The sequence below is a fragment of the Macaca nemestrina genome, chromosome 2, assembly GCF_043159975.1.
Source record: "Macaca nemestrina isolate mMacNem1 chromosome 2, mMacNem.hap1, whole genome shotgun sequence".
Classification (NCBI taxonomy): Eukaryota; Metazoa; Chordata; class Mammalia; order Primates; family Cercopithecidae; genus Macaca; species Macaca nemestrina.
This window is the reverse complement of record NC_092126.1, coordinates 131,118,115-131,132,657: the sequence shown is the minus strand read 5'-3', so window position 1 is coordinate 131,132,657 and position 14,543 is coordinate 131,118,115. Positions and strand designations below refer to the sequence as shown.

The 14,543-nt window shown below is 39.2% G+C and overlaps 1 protein-coding gene and 1 long non-coding RNA gene across 4 annotated transcripts in view; both read left to right on the top strand.

Annotated features, from left to right (window-relative positions):
* Positions 1-14,543, top strand: part of LOC105483755 (succinate-CoA ligase GDP-forming subunit beta) — a 277,662-nt gene that overhangs the window by 59,009 nt on the left and 204,110 nt on the right. The gene's annotated exons all lie outside the window — the stretch shown is intronic.
* The window catches only part of LOC139361997 (uncharacterized), a 38,295-nt gene that overhangs the window by 2,912 nt on the left and 20,840 nt on the right, over positions 1-14,543 (top strand). Inside the window, exon 2 of the long non-coding RNA XR_011620183.1 lies at positions 533-14,543. This exon is cut by the window's right edge and continues 20,840 nt beyond it. This is a non-coding gene — a long non-coding RNA (uncharacterized lncRNA). The remainder of the gene's footprint in view (positions 1-532) is intronic.

Here is a 14,543-nt window from a genome sequence, read left to right as displayed (position 1 = left end):
AAGAAAGGATCATTTTTGTTTTATACTCTTGTGGTTTGGGGATTGGGAAGTGAGAGCAAAGAAATGTAAAGTTCAAGTTGGTCTTTGATCTTATTTCCCTGTTATTTTCTTTGAAGCACTGGCATTACAGGTATAACTAAGTTTTTTAAGATAATTCTGGAAGCCAGTTGATTACTCCCCTCACCTCTCTTAGGCATAACAGCTAATCTCTTTGAGATATTCCTGGAGATATGTACTTAGTGAACTAATTGACTTCTTAGTTATGGGTTTGTTTTATGAACATTTAGCCATTGTATTGTGGTTGGGGATTGTATACTATGCTTTTTATTTTTATTTGTATTTATTTTTGACTTCTTTTAGAGACAGGGTCTCACTCTGTCACCCAGGCTGGAGTGCGGTGGTATAATCATAGTTCACCGCAATCTCCAACTCCTGGGCTTGACTGATCCTCCCACGTCAGCCTCCACAGTAGCTAGGACTACAGGCGCACACCACTATACCTGGCTAATTTTTATATCTTTATTTTTTGTAGAGATGGGGTCTCTCTGTGTTGCCCAGTTTGGCCTCAAGTGATCCTCCTGCCTCAGCCTCTCGAAGTGCTGGGATTATAGCCGAGAGCCATTGCACCTGGTTGTATCTTGCTTTCAATAGAATTTCTGCTCTGGAGGAATGAACAGTGTTGCATTGACATGCTGGAGCTGGGACAAGGGAGGGAAAAAAAAGAGACAATAAAACAATTTTAAGTAAAAGAAAATTAGTTCTTCAGGTATGCTTTCAAGAAATACAAACTGGATAAAGGGTTGAGAATGATAAAAGGATAGACAAAATCAAGCTGGATAAAGGAATGGAGAATGATGCATGGTTGTGTGTGTGTGCATATAGGAGCGTGTGAGTGTGTGTGCATGCAGGTTTCACCTGTGCATATCTGTGATGCTCCTTAAGGTGATATGGCCAACAGAGGGCCTGTTCCTATCTAGGGCTAAACAGCAATTTGGAAAATTCAAGCTCCTTATTTGGTGAATGAATGAGTAATCCTTCCCGTACTCAGTGAGTAGTTTTGGTAGAAGGAAGGACTCCTCTGATTTCTGTTGTTGAATCGTTTTGGTCTAAGGGGAAATTTATAGCATTAGAAGAGGATATGGAACCAATTCTAGTTGGTTAAAAGTGAAAAGAGTTGATCATAAATATAAAAATTGTGTGCACATCACTGAGATTAGCTGGAGAGAGCAAAGCAAGAAGAATCTGGCAAAAATTCAGAGTATTTACATTCTTGTCACCACAAGATTGACAGAACCAAGAGCACAATTGAAATTTTAGCAAATAGATTTGAGGTTAAGATTAAAACTGGATTTTGCACACATCTTCCTGATTGTACTGAAAAAATGGGACCTTCACCCTATAATTATGATACTATCATGGGAGAAAATTGCCTAGAATGATAATGTGTTTAACATTCAGAAAGTGCTATATAAGATTTTATTGCTATCATCATCATCATCATCATCATCATCATCATCATTGTCGTCAATGGCAGCAAATTCCAGGAGGTTCATTACTGTTGTGATTCTAACTCACAGAGAGATCAGAGACATCATAATAACTATCCTGCTAATCATGTGTTAGGAGAGTTCATATTTTAATTAGAAAGATTTGTAAATAATTGAAAGGTATTTGCTTACCTTTCTACTTTATTCATATTTTGATGTGTTTTGAAATGACATTTTATAAAATATTTTGAAAATAAATGTGATGTTAATCATATCTGTGATTTCCAGGGTCACCTCTGTGCGAATTATCTCTTTCTTTGTGCCTGAACCTGCATTCCTACTTGTCTGTTGACCGCTTGTTCATGGGTGTCTTTGGCACACCTGACCCAAATGGAACTTGTCATCTCTTGGTTGCTCCAAACCTTCTCTTCCTCTTCTCGCCACCGTGCTTACCCAGCTGAAATACCTCTGCATCCTTAATATCTCTCATGTCTATTATATCCAGTTGGTTGCCAAATTCAGTCATTGCTTATGTCATTTTACAAGCAAGGAAACAGGCAAGATAAAGTTAAAAAAAATGCCGAGATTGTAGAGCTAATTGACAAAGATGATGGGATTTTAATCCAGTCAGATTAGATTAAATCTCCCCTGGCATTTTCCTTTTTGCTAACTTGGTGATGATATTCTTGGGAGATTTTTATGTGTGGGTCAGCATTTTAAAGATGGAAAATGCATATTAATCAAATTAGAAGATTGGATTAAAACTAGACATGGCAGATTTTAAGGTGCAATATATAGAAACTGTGTCATCTGCAGGTATTTTCTTAATGATTCATTTGGTTTTATCTCTGAGCAAATAGAACCTTTTGCTCTGTAGTTAGGGAAAGCTTGTTAATTTGAACATTTGTTTAAAATGGGTAATGCAAACGTTTTGTTTCTGAAACACTGTTCATAATGGTAAGATATTGAGTGAGATCCTCATTTTCTTGCATAGAAAACGGATTCGTGTCTGAGAGAGCAAATTTAGTTTGAATTAAGTTTTTAATGTGGATAATATTCATTGCTGCTGCCATTTATCGGAACCACCTTTTATAATCACGCTTTAAAGGAGGAGTTGTTTACGTTGCATACAATTTTCTTAGGAGGCTTATTAAGTACATACTTTTCTTCTCTTATGGATTAAATTAATGAATACAGTCAGCAGATCATTACAGAATACCTACTGTGTGAATGACTGATCTTCATGTTACCTTTTCAGTTCTCTTTGAAGGTGAATGAAGGATTGTGTCTCTCATATCACTGGAAAGACCTGTCTTAAAAAAGCGTTTGTATATAAACTTAGATGAATCGTGTCTAGGACTAGTTCCTTTCAGTTTTTAGAATCTCCACAATTTATTAATTATTCCATGCATGTTGACATGAGACTCTTACCATTTGACTAAGCAAGAAAATTGCATTTCAAAAACTCACATTTTTATTTTTTGTCAGGAAAGAAAATTGAACTATGAATGGAGAAATTAATCTTCTCTGAGCTAATGACATGCATCCTAAAATGGAGATAAGGAGCTTTTATTGAACTTGGCTAGGTTTTGATTGCTTTCAGCTATAACATGTTTCCATTCGTCAATATGGTAACTTGCTCTTTTGGTTTTATGTAATCGTGTCCTAAAGCCTGGTGAATTACTTAACACCATTAAGAAATTGTATTTTATGTAAAAAAGGAATTGCTGCCCATTGGCTACTGATTGACATGTACTATTAATCCCATAGGCAATTAAACACATTGCAAGCCTCTTTGATTGTCGTGGCTTTGTCCTATCACATGTGGTTAGGATCTTGCAAAAAGATCTTAATATCTTTTTTGTTGAGATGATGGTCATTTTTGTCTTATAATGACAGACAAGGATAACATTGATTTTTGTGAAGTAAGTTTTCATTTTACCAACATATCAGCTGCCCATTATTTTGACTTTGGAGTCAATAATATAAAGCTGCTCCTAGGGTAATGGCATATGTGGTCCATCAGAGGTTGAAGCGGTATCTGCTTTCTAGGAATAACAGTGGTGTCCTCACCAGATAGATGGTTTCTGTGGTGTGGTTTGATTGCGTTCCCGGCTGCTTTTGGCCTCTTTGCTTCCTTCCCATTTTTTAAGTCTGATTCTCCTGACTTCTTGGTGATTATGTGAGCCTCCCAATTTCTTTTTTGTAATTTAGTTCATGCTTATTTCAGCTAGAGTTAATTTCTGTTGCTTGCTGCTAAGAACCTAGTGTCATCCAGATAGAGTGCTTCTCATAGGTCCTCAGAGGCAGTAGATGCTCACAAATAAATATTGTTATTCAGAAAATGTTCACTTGCTCATGCTCACTTGCAAATGCTCCTTAAAGGAGCACCTGAATTGAAATTGATGGTTTTCCCTAACTGTATTTATAAAGAGGATATCCCATTCAACAAGTTGTAGCTTTTAATGACATTTTTCTATTGTATGTATTTTGGCAAAGAGATCCCCCTGTTATAAAATGTTATTTTTTCTTCTTCCTAAGTCTGCAAATATGAATGGTCTTCTCTGGTCATCTCCTTATAATTTCTCTGTGCTAGAATATCTTTTCCCTAAGTGTCTTGTGGTATTCACTGAATAGAAGCAGCAGGAGACCTGCAGAGTGAAGGGAGAGATCAAGGCGGGTTGTGGGCAGGCAGGCTTTATGGGAGTGTACATGTAGCTTCCTTTCAGTTTCCTAAGAAACAAATGAGAACAGTACTTTGAAACTCAATGCCTTAACTTCAATTTTAACAGTCTACTAAAGCAAGCATGAATTCTTCTTACAGTTTAACCAATAAAAATAATAGTGGTGGCATTTAAGCTTTGGGCCTTTACCATGTGCCTAGTATTGTGCTGAGCATTTCACAAATATTATCTCCTGGAATCTTCATCTAAACCAAAGGGAAAGACTTTCCTTTAATGACTGGTACTGAGTACCACTAGATCTCTTCATGCCCATGATTGTGTATCCACGGTAACTAACATAATTTTACTTTCTGTCTTTTCAGTGTGTCATTAATGGAGTTATGTATTATCTTGTGTTTATTCTTATTTTTTTAATTTTTAATTTTTTAATTTTTTGAGTCACAGTTTCTCTCTGTTGCCCCAGCTGGAGTTAGGAGGTGCTATCTTAGCTCACTGCAACCTCTGCCTCCTGGGTTCAGGCGATTCTCATGCCTTAGCCCCCTGAGTATCTGGGATTACAGGCGTGCACCACCATGCCCAGCTAATTTTTATATTTTTAATAGACACGGGGTTTCACCATGTTGGCCAGGATTGTCTCAAACTCCTGGCCTCAAGTGATCTTCCCACCTTGGCCTCCCAAATTGCTGGCTTTTGGGAGGTCAAGGTGGGAAGATTATAGGCCTGGCTGACTTGTTTTTTTAAAGCTACCTCATTGAGAATGGACAAAGAAGTTATGTTGGCATATGGTCTCATTTTCCAGGACTTTCCCATGAAATATTATTCCCTGGGGCCTTTGACTCACCCCAGTGTAAAGTTTGGCAGTTTTGAAAGTTCAGAGGGTACTTTATGGGCTATAAATGCAGAAAAACTTTACCTAGGGTAAATGACATAGGACCTCACTGCTGTAATCTGTCTGGGTGGATTGCCCCTTTTAAAGAAATCTTAAACATAATTACACAAATCTTTTCTGATTATCAAAGGAACATGCTCATTATTTTGATATTGGAAAATATAGGAAAGTACAAAGAAGTAAAAAATATCTTCTAATCTCATTACTTAGAGGAAACCTGTACTAATATTAACATATTTTCTTTCATTTTTCTTATGCATGCCTTCATTCAGCAATATTAATTTCTGTGTACATATGTATATGACATAATTGAGAGAGAATGAACTTGTTTCTAAATATGGTAAGGTACTAAGTACAGTTTTGTTTATAATTTTTGTTTTAAAATTCTATATTATAAAATGAACATTGTCTAAATATTAAATATTTTTTTCCAAAATATTATTTTAAGGTTTTATGATAATCTCTAGATTGCGTTATTTTGTCTTGTAGCTATTTTTGGATTGTTTTTCTCTGTACTGGCATATTAGGTAATGCTAGCATCTGAAGCACATAAGCTACCCCATTCCCAGTAGCCTGGTGCAAGAAGGATTTATTTCTTATTCACATAAACATCTAGCATGATGTTCTTGGTCTACTGCAGGAACCTAGGCTCCTTTTGTTTTTCATTCCGCTGTCTTCCACACATGGCTCCCAAAGATGACCTGGAAAGTATGCCCATTCCAACCACTCAAAAGGCAAAACAACCATGGAGGATTGCATGTAGGAATTTGCACGGACTATATCATTTCAGCTAAAAGTGATCGCATGATCTCAACCAACTTCAAGGGTGGCTGGGAAATACAGTTTCAATCCATGCTTAGGAAAAGGAAGGATGGGCTTGATGATCATGTAGCAGTTGCTTCTGAAAGTAGTGTTTGGCATCTTGAAAACGTTTGTCTCTTTGCTTCAAGGCTTAGAAGAAACATGGGCTATACAGTCAGAACAGAGCTCCCACCCCAGCTCTACTTTGACTGATTACCCTAAACCACAATTTACTTGACTATAAAATAGGGGATAATACGTACTTCAAGGAATGATTGAGATAGCAACCAAGATAAATGAAACACATGTTTCACACAAATGAGGCACTCACCAAGTTCTCTTTCTTTTTTTCTTCTTTTTTGGATTGAACAGAGCCAGTGTTTTGAGCTATCGTAAACGAAATACAAAACAACTATTAAAAACATCAACAGCAGATAAAAATAAAAATTTTCGATACTTTTCAATAACACCCAAGTGTGAAGCTATATTTTTTATACAACTTGTCAGATAACTTGATAATGAATATATAATGACTCGTATGCTGTTGGTTGGTATTTTCTAGGTAGATGAGCATGTAAGTCAAATGTTGCATAATTTTTAAAGAAAATGAGAATCATACTTTCTTTACATTGCAACAGAATAAGTATTACATATGGACGTATGCTTTTAAGATGCTATGATATTCCCCAAGGTGGTTGTAACAGGCATTGGCAATATTTAACAGATGTTCACAAATAGTACTAAGGCTTCACTTGAGTTTTCTAGGCTACGGACAAAAAAGTCAGGAAATGAATTGAGAAGGTTTAAAAGAGTTATATTACTTGATCTACCTTAGGATGAAAATTGGGTAAGTAAACAAGCTATCTCAATTATGTAATTTTTTTTCTTTCATTCTACATGGAACAAGCTAAGAGATTTGGGAGTCTGTTATTTCTCTCAAATTAAATGTGAGCCAAGTATTAGAATTTTTTTTTCGTCTTCAGGCTTTTATTTGAGCAAATATACCAGTCACTTCAGTATGGGGAAGAGGAAACAGATGGGATGTGGATAACAGGGGAAAAATAACAGTGCTAAAAGTATTTGATATGCAAAAATCAAATTGTTCCCAGAGTCATCAGGTGCTAGATGTAGCACTGAAAAACAACTTTACATAAATATATATTTTCTTTATAAATAACCTGTCCATTAACATCATAAACATGAGAAAACCTGGATTCCTTTGAGACACTCTTGCTCAGAATTTCTTACTACTGTTCCTTGTTTAGTGGATTCAGTTTTAACTCACTGTGGCATACACAGTCAGCTGTGCATGACACAGTCACAATTTACCTTTCCCTCACTGTCCTCTCTTTATGCCTGTTTCCCAGCGTGTGACCACATCAGTTTCCTTCCTGCCTTCATCCATATTCTTTCTTCCATAGTGCACCTTCTGACATGGTGAAGATGACTCTGGAGTTTGCCTTGAATTCAAATCCTGCATTTGCTCCATGATAGCTGCACAACCCTAGGCAAGTTACTTAGCCTCTAGAATCATCAGTTTCGTCATCTGTAAAACGGGCTTAGTAATATTGCTTCCTAGGAGAGCCAGGAGAGTAAAATGAGATCATGCCATGCATAAGGTTTAGCAGAGTTGCATACTCTAAAGTTTCCAATAATGGATAGTTAGGATCATTATCATTGTCATGATCTCCCAGTTTTTGTGGCTCAACTTAATCATCACCTCTTCAGTGATGTCTTTGAGAAGGCACTGCGGTAGTATTTAAGAAGATGGGCTCTGGAAGAGACTGCCTTAGTTTGAAGCATAGTGCCACTCCTTTTTAACTGTGTTGTAACTTCTCGAAGGCTCCATTTCCTCATCTATAAAATATGGGATGTCAGTAGTGTCTACTCATGGCTTTGATAGGAGGAGTGATCTAGGCCTAAACATTGTCTGGCTCATAGGAAACATCAGTAGATGATGTGCCTTTTGCTGTTATGATAAGTAGTGTGTTCCACATCACAGCATACACTGGGTGGTGCAGGGGCTGAAATTTAACCTGTTGCCTGTGTACCCAGAAAGAGGAAGCACATTCCTTATATCATAGTTGTGAGGTGACCTTTCACATGATACTTTTCATATACAAAATAAAGCATAGGTGTTTCCGGAAATCCGGACAGGCTTCAAGATTCATCTGGCATTTAAGCTTAGAATTTCTGTCTCTAAGTATAGGTGATCATCCCTATTGGTTTGCTTGGGACAGACTTGAATACATCTGCTTCTCCAGAACTATTATTAACTGCAAATCCCTTTTACTCTCAAAGTTGTCTCCATTTAAAGAATAAAGTTTGTGGTTACCTGAATAAGATTAAGGATGACTCTTTGATAGCAGCTGTCATTAACAGGAAGCCTGTTTTGTAGGAAAGACAATGAGAGTTTTGGCTGGGCATGGTGGCTAACACCTGTAATCCTAGCACTTTGGGAGGCTGAGGCGGGCATATTGCCTGAGTTCAGGAGTTTGAGACCAGCCTGGGCAACACGATGAAACACTGTCTGTACTAAAATTCAAAAAATTAGCTGTGTGTGGCAGCTTGCGCCTGTAGTCCCAGCTACTCAGGAGGCTGAGGCAGGAGAATTGCTGGAACCCGGGAGGCAGAGCTTGCAGTGAGCCGAGATCATGCCACTGCACTCCACTCTGGGCGACAGAGCAAGACTCCATCTCCAAAAAAAAAAAAAAAAAAAAAAAAAGAAGGAAAAGAAAATGAGAGGTTTTTTTTTTGTTTGTTTGTTTTGTTTTCCGTTTTTGTTTTTTTTGAGATGGAGTCTCACTCTGTTGCCCAGGCTGGAATTCAGGGGCACGATCTTGGCTCACTGAAACCTCTGCCTTCCGGGTTAAAGCGATTCTCCTCCCTCAGCCTCCTGGGTAGCTGGGACTACAGGCACCCGCCACCATGCCTGGCTAATTTTTCTATTTTTAGTAGAGACGGAGTTTTACCATATTGGCCAGGCTGGTCTTGAACTCCTGATCATGTGATCCGCCCGCCTTGGCCTCCCAAAGTGCTGGGACCACAGACGTGCGCCACTGCACCCGGCCAAAGATGAGAGCTTTAAATATTATTCCATCAATTCATGCAGCTTTTAAATGAAGGATGAACAAGAGAAGAAAGGGCCTTCCAGACAGTTTGGGATGACTACTGGGAGTCGGGTACAGAAACAGATAGGGAGGACGAGGCTGGATTTGTTCTAGGGCTAAAAGTTTCCCATTCACCTTTGCATTCCTGGTACCTGGACCATAGTATGAATTCCGCAAGTGGTTACTGAATTGAAGAGTTAATAAGAGAACAAAGACGTCCAGGAACCCTCCATCTAGGCTAAAAGTTGCCAAGGAGGACTTCTGGTGTGCATACCCAGTGGCTTTTGTCTAATGTCATTGGGTCATGTTTGTAAGCTTTGTTTAAGGGAGAAGGTAAAACTAAGGAAGCAGCAGCCCTATAGGCAATGGTGGGAAGTTGGGAAATTATGAAGGGACATATCAAGTTGGTGGCTTTGCCTGTTGCCATCCTCGTGTCCAGGGTTCTCTTCAGGCTGGTCCTCCTGTCTGATGCCACAGAACAGCCTTAGTTGAAATGTGGGGATGGTTAGGTCTGGTATTACTAGAAATGAATCTCCTTAGACAAAGACAGCTTCACCTTCTGTGGGTTCTCTCTGATCCCTGGCAGGTCATGTTAACAAAAGTCCCTGGTCCATAGTGGCTTTTTGTTCTATTTACATTGATGAGCTCTGCTTTCAGTTATAGGATCTTTGGATATGTGCTCATTTCAGTTTAAAGGTGTCCCAAATATACTCATCTCAATGCCATTTTTGTCACTGCCTCCCCTACTTCTGGAAAAATAAATCAATATTCCTCAGTATTAGACAGTAGCTCTCCATCCTTGCCAGAGTTGTGTGTATTATAAGTGAGGGGACTATAAGGAAAACACGAGAGGGCTCAAAACCCCCTGTGATTTAAGTAACCTCTTTTCAATGGGACATTAATTCATTTATCAGTTATTGAGTACCTGAAATGATCAGGTACTGAGGTTGGTTGGGCACAAGGATGACTCCAAATGGTTGGTGCTTCCAAGACGTTCACTGCTTGGTAGAGAGACAGATGTGTAAACCCATAGGGATACAGGGATAGTAAAGGTGTGCCCAGATATCATGGGCACCCAGGGAAAAGCGATGCCTATTCCACTGTAGATGCTGGGTGGCCAGGGAAGCCTTCTTGGAAGAGACGAAAACTACTTTCCCTTTCTGACTCGTTATTAAATATAATACATTTAACAAACAGAGTGTTTCTCTGACCCAAAATAGAAACCTTGTCCTTAACTTTCTTTCTTTCTCCTTGGCTCTCATGAAATTTATCTTTCTTTTTTTTTTTTTTTTGAGACGGAGTCTTGCTGTGTCGCCCAGGCTGGAGTGCAGTGGCCGGATCTCAGCTCATTGCAAGCTCCGCCTCCCGGGTTTTTACGCCATTCTCCTGCCTCAGCCTCCCGAGTAGCTGGGACTACAGGCGCCTGCCACCTCGCCCGGCTAGTTTTTTGTATTTTTTAGTAGAGACGGGGTTTCACCGTGTTAGCCAGGATAGTCTCGAACTCCTGACGTCGTGATCCGCCTGTCTCGGCCTCCCAAAGTGCTGGGATTACAGGCTTGAGCCACCGCGCCCGGCCGAAGTTTATCTTTCAAAATGATTAGCAAGAAGTTGGCAGTTCTAGCTTTAAACAGAGAAGTAGTAACTGTGACCGTCTTACTGTTTCTGTGTAAAGCTAGTTACTTGTGTTAGGGGTAAGAGAGAGGTGTGTTTCCTGATGGAAGTATAGATGGCTGCTTTCTGAGATAGATCCTATAGACAACCCGTCAAGGAGTACTACTTGAAGTAAACCAAACCACTCCTTGCCTTTTAGGTCAGGAAACTTATGGGTACCCACCCAGAGTTCATCAAACTAAGGAAGTTGGATGTTCATCAACCAAGCCTATGAGAATGATGTATACACCAGAATGCCAATGGCACATTTACAAAATGGAATGATTTTCTCATGACTAGGATGTTCAGATCTGCCATCCTGGTGTCTTAGGAGACACATTCATCTTGTTTTACCTTTATGCAATTCTTTTCCTTTTCAAGACAAAGAGCACATTTCAACAAAACCTTAGACTTTCATTTACTTATGCTCTCATCAAATATTGATCTGGTGTGTGTGCTAGGTGGGAGAAAATACAATGGCTGAAATGTTTTGAAAACTCAGTGTATCTATAATAAACACTGTTAAGTGTTTATCCTGCTTTATCTCACTGAATCCTCACGTGCCTTTTCTGAGATATACCATTGTCCTAATCCATAGTTTATAAAATAATCATCTAAGAGGCCCAGGCACAATGGAGCTTCTCAGAGTGATAGAGGAACAGTCAATGGCCTTTGCTTCCAAGCCCAAAGTCCAGGGACCAGGGCCTCCAGCGTCCGGAGCCATGTTCATGAGGTTGCTTACCTTTACTTAGGATGCAGAGCCATTTCTTCACACCCTCTTTCTCCCGAAGTTCAAAACTCCCTAGACTGGGCAGACTCCCACCCCGGCACTCCTTTCCTGCTTGAGGCCTGGCTGACATTCTATGTCTTCCCTTCTTGGGGTGGTTTTATTAGTCAAAACTCTCAGGAGCCCTGGTGCCTCCTCGCCTCTGTCTTGAATACTGCAAGCAGCCCCCTTTAGCTGAACAAGGAACTGGTCTGTTGTGTTTCACATTACAAAGGTATTCTCAATATAGAAACACAGCTACTTTCACTATTCACTGCCTTTTAACTTCACAGTGGTTGGAGTTTAAAGGGGTCTTTTGTGAACATTGAAGTCCCTGAAGAAGTAGATAGCTAAAATTTTCCACATGACCGGTAGTATGGAACTGTAACTAATGATAGAGAATGATACTTTCATTGCTTCTGTTTTTAACTTCTGTCACTAAAGGCTTGTGATTTCATACCACATCAAACAAATTTTTATTTGTTCAGCTTCCTTTGACTTAAGCAAAGTATTTTTTTTGGGGGGAGGGGGAGGGGGTATTGTTACTGGAGTCTGATTTTGAGGTATTATTTCATTTGGAAAGACTGATACAACTAAAAATCTGGTGTAATTCTTTCTGGTTTTAAAAAAGTTATATCCAGCTAACTCTTAAAAAATCAAATCCCTTTTGAACTTTTAATTTAAAACAATATCAATGATTGCTAAAAGTCATCTATAGCTTTACTGTCTTACTGATTTTCAGTCTGTTTTCAATAATAAATATCTTCTACCCATCACACCAGAAGGTACCAGGCTAAGGGATTTTCTGAGCCTTTGGGTGCCATTCAATTGGTATCCACTAACATATGCAGAAGATAGTTTGAATATTTGAGCTTGGTGAGGATGCAGAGTATAAGCAAACAAATTAGCAAATAATTGACAGATTGTGAGAAATACTGTGACAGAAATACACAGGTTTCATGTTATTAAATCATCTAGGACTTAGGATAGTCAAGGAAGGCTTCTCTGAGGAGGTGATTTTTAAGCTGGCCTGTGAGGATGAAAAGGAGCCAGTCATGAGAACTGGGATGAAAGTGTTTCAAGCACAGGTGACAGGAGAGGCCAATATCCTGAACTAGAAACAGCTTTATCAATTTGATAAACAGAAAGGAGATGAGTGAGAATGAAGTTGAGAAAAGGATAGTATGGTGAGGTCTGGCAAATGGGTTAGAGCCCAGATCATATAAGGCTTCGTGCTCAGGTAAGTATATTTGATTTTACTCTTAAGTGAAACGGGAAGCTACTAAAAAGTTTGGATGAAATCCATGTCAGTTAGGTATTGCCTCGATAATGCTAGATAGCAAATCATCCCCAAACTCAGGGAGTCATTTGTTCTTGCTCAAGTGTCTGCATATTAGTGGGTTGAGATGGCCCTCTTTGGGCTTGACTGCAAGCTGCAGGTTGGATCCAGGCCTGCACCATGTGCCTGTCATCCTTCTTGGACTTGTGGGCTAGGTGTGGGTGTAGTTTTCACAAGGAAGTGGCCATTAGAATGCAAGAGAGCAAGCCCATCTGCAAGTGTGTTTCAAGCTCCTTGCTGTATCACATCTGCTAATAGCCCATTGTTGGAATCCAAAGACAAGGGGTCAAGACCTCTAGTGGGAAGAACTGCATGGTCACTTGGAAAAGGGATCCAGGGAGAGATGAGGAATTGTGGCTAGTGATTTCTGCAATGACCTGATCTTATCTATCTTATAAAAAGTTCACTGTAGTCTTGGGTGACCAACTGCTCTTGATTGCTCAAAAATGAGGAGTTTCCTGAACATGGGACTTTCAGTGCTAAAACTGAGAAAGCCTAAGGCAAACCAGGATGAGTCGGTCACCCTATGGACTGTCCTGTGGTAAATGGATTAATGGGGCTGCAGGAGAAGTGAGAAAGAGATCAACTGTCATTATGGTCTTCCAAGTGAGAGAAGATGGTGGTGTGAATGAGAGGTTTACACAGGAGATGTGGTGGAGCAGATGTCTTTGGGATGTGTTTTGGATGGACAGGTCAGGACTTGTTGATGTTTGGGATGTGGCAGATGAAGAAAGGCATTGAGGATGTGTTAGACCAATTGAATATGCTATTTGCTGGAGTATGATGATGCAAATATCCTATAGGGTAGAAGAACAACTTTTAATTATTATTGCAAGAATATAATAACTAGCCACTATTTGAAAATACATTATATATTATAGACATGTAATGTGGTATTTATCTTTAAAACCATGTTAAAGGAATTGGTGGAATAAACGTGGAGGTTGCCGTGTATCCACCTGGACTATAGTAATGTACACAAATTGTATCAGAAGAATGGTTGTCACTAACAAAGGTAATTTTCCTAATAGTCTTCATTGACTACCTAGGTTCACCATAGTGGTTTGCTTCTATAGTAAACAAGGAAGCCATGAACATTGGGAAATGAGTGTATTTTCTTCATTTTGATTTGTCAAGGCCTAACCCATCAGGATTTACAGTTTACAATTGCATCATGGGTTTTTCTATACAGTATTGTGGGTTGACAGTGCACCTGGTGTGGTAGAAACAATATTTGAATAGGATTTAGAAGGTCTGGATTTGAGCTATGGCTTTGATATTCAGTATTTTTTTTTGGAGGATGTGGGAGTTACATATGCTTATGATTAGATATTACCAATTTCCTTTCCCACTCATTGAGTTGATGTCTTGAATAACAAGGAGGACCTATTCTCCAGACTATTTGGGGATGCTGGTTGAATTAATATTGAATTAACACCGTTCATATATGGGGAATGCCGCTAAATACTTTTGTAACCTTGAATAACTTGCTTGGCATATTTGGTCTCTGTTTCTTTCTCTATGAACTGGGAATAACAATTCAGGGATATTGTGAAGCGATATCATATGAGAGATTGTATACGAAGCTGCTTCGTAAGGTCTTATCAGTATGATCTTCCTTCTCTGCTAGGATAGTGAGTTTCCAGGCCTGGATTCACATTAGCTTTATTTGTGTTGTTTGTTTTTCCTTGCACCCTTGAGTGTGATAATGATGAACACAGATTTGTTGAAGGGCTGGCTGATCAAGTGTCAAGTTCCTGGCAGTTCTTCACTCTGTCCCTTACATGTGAACCATTGGCTACCTCTATAAAGCCAGA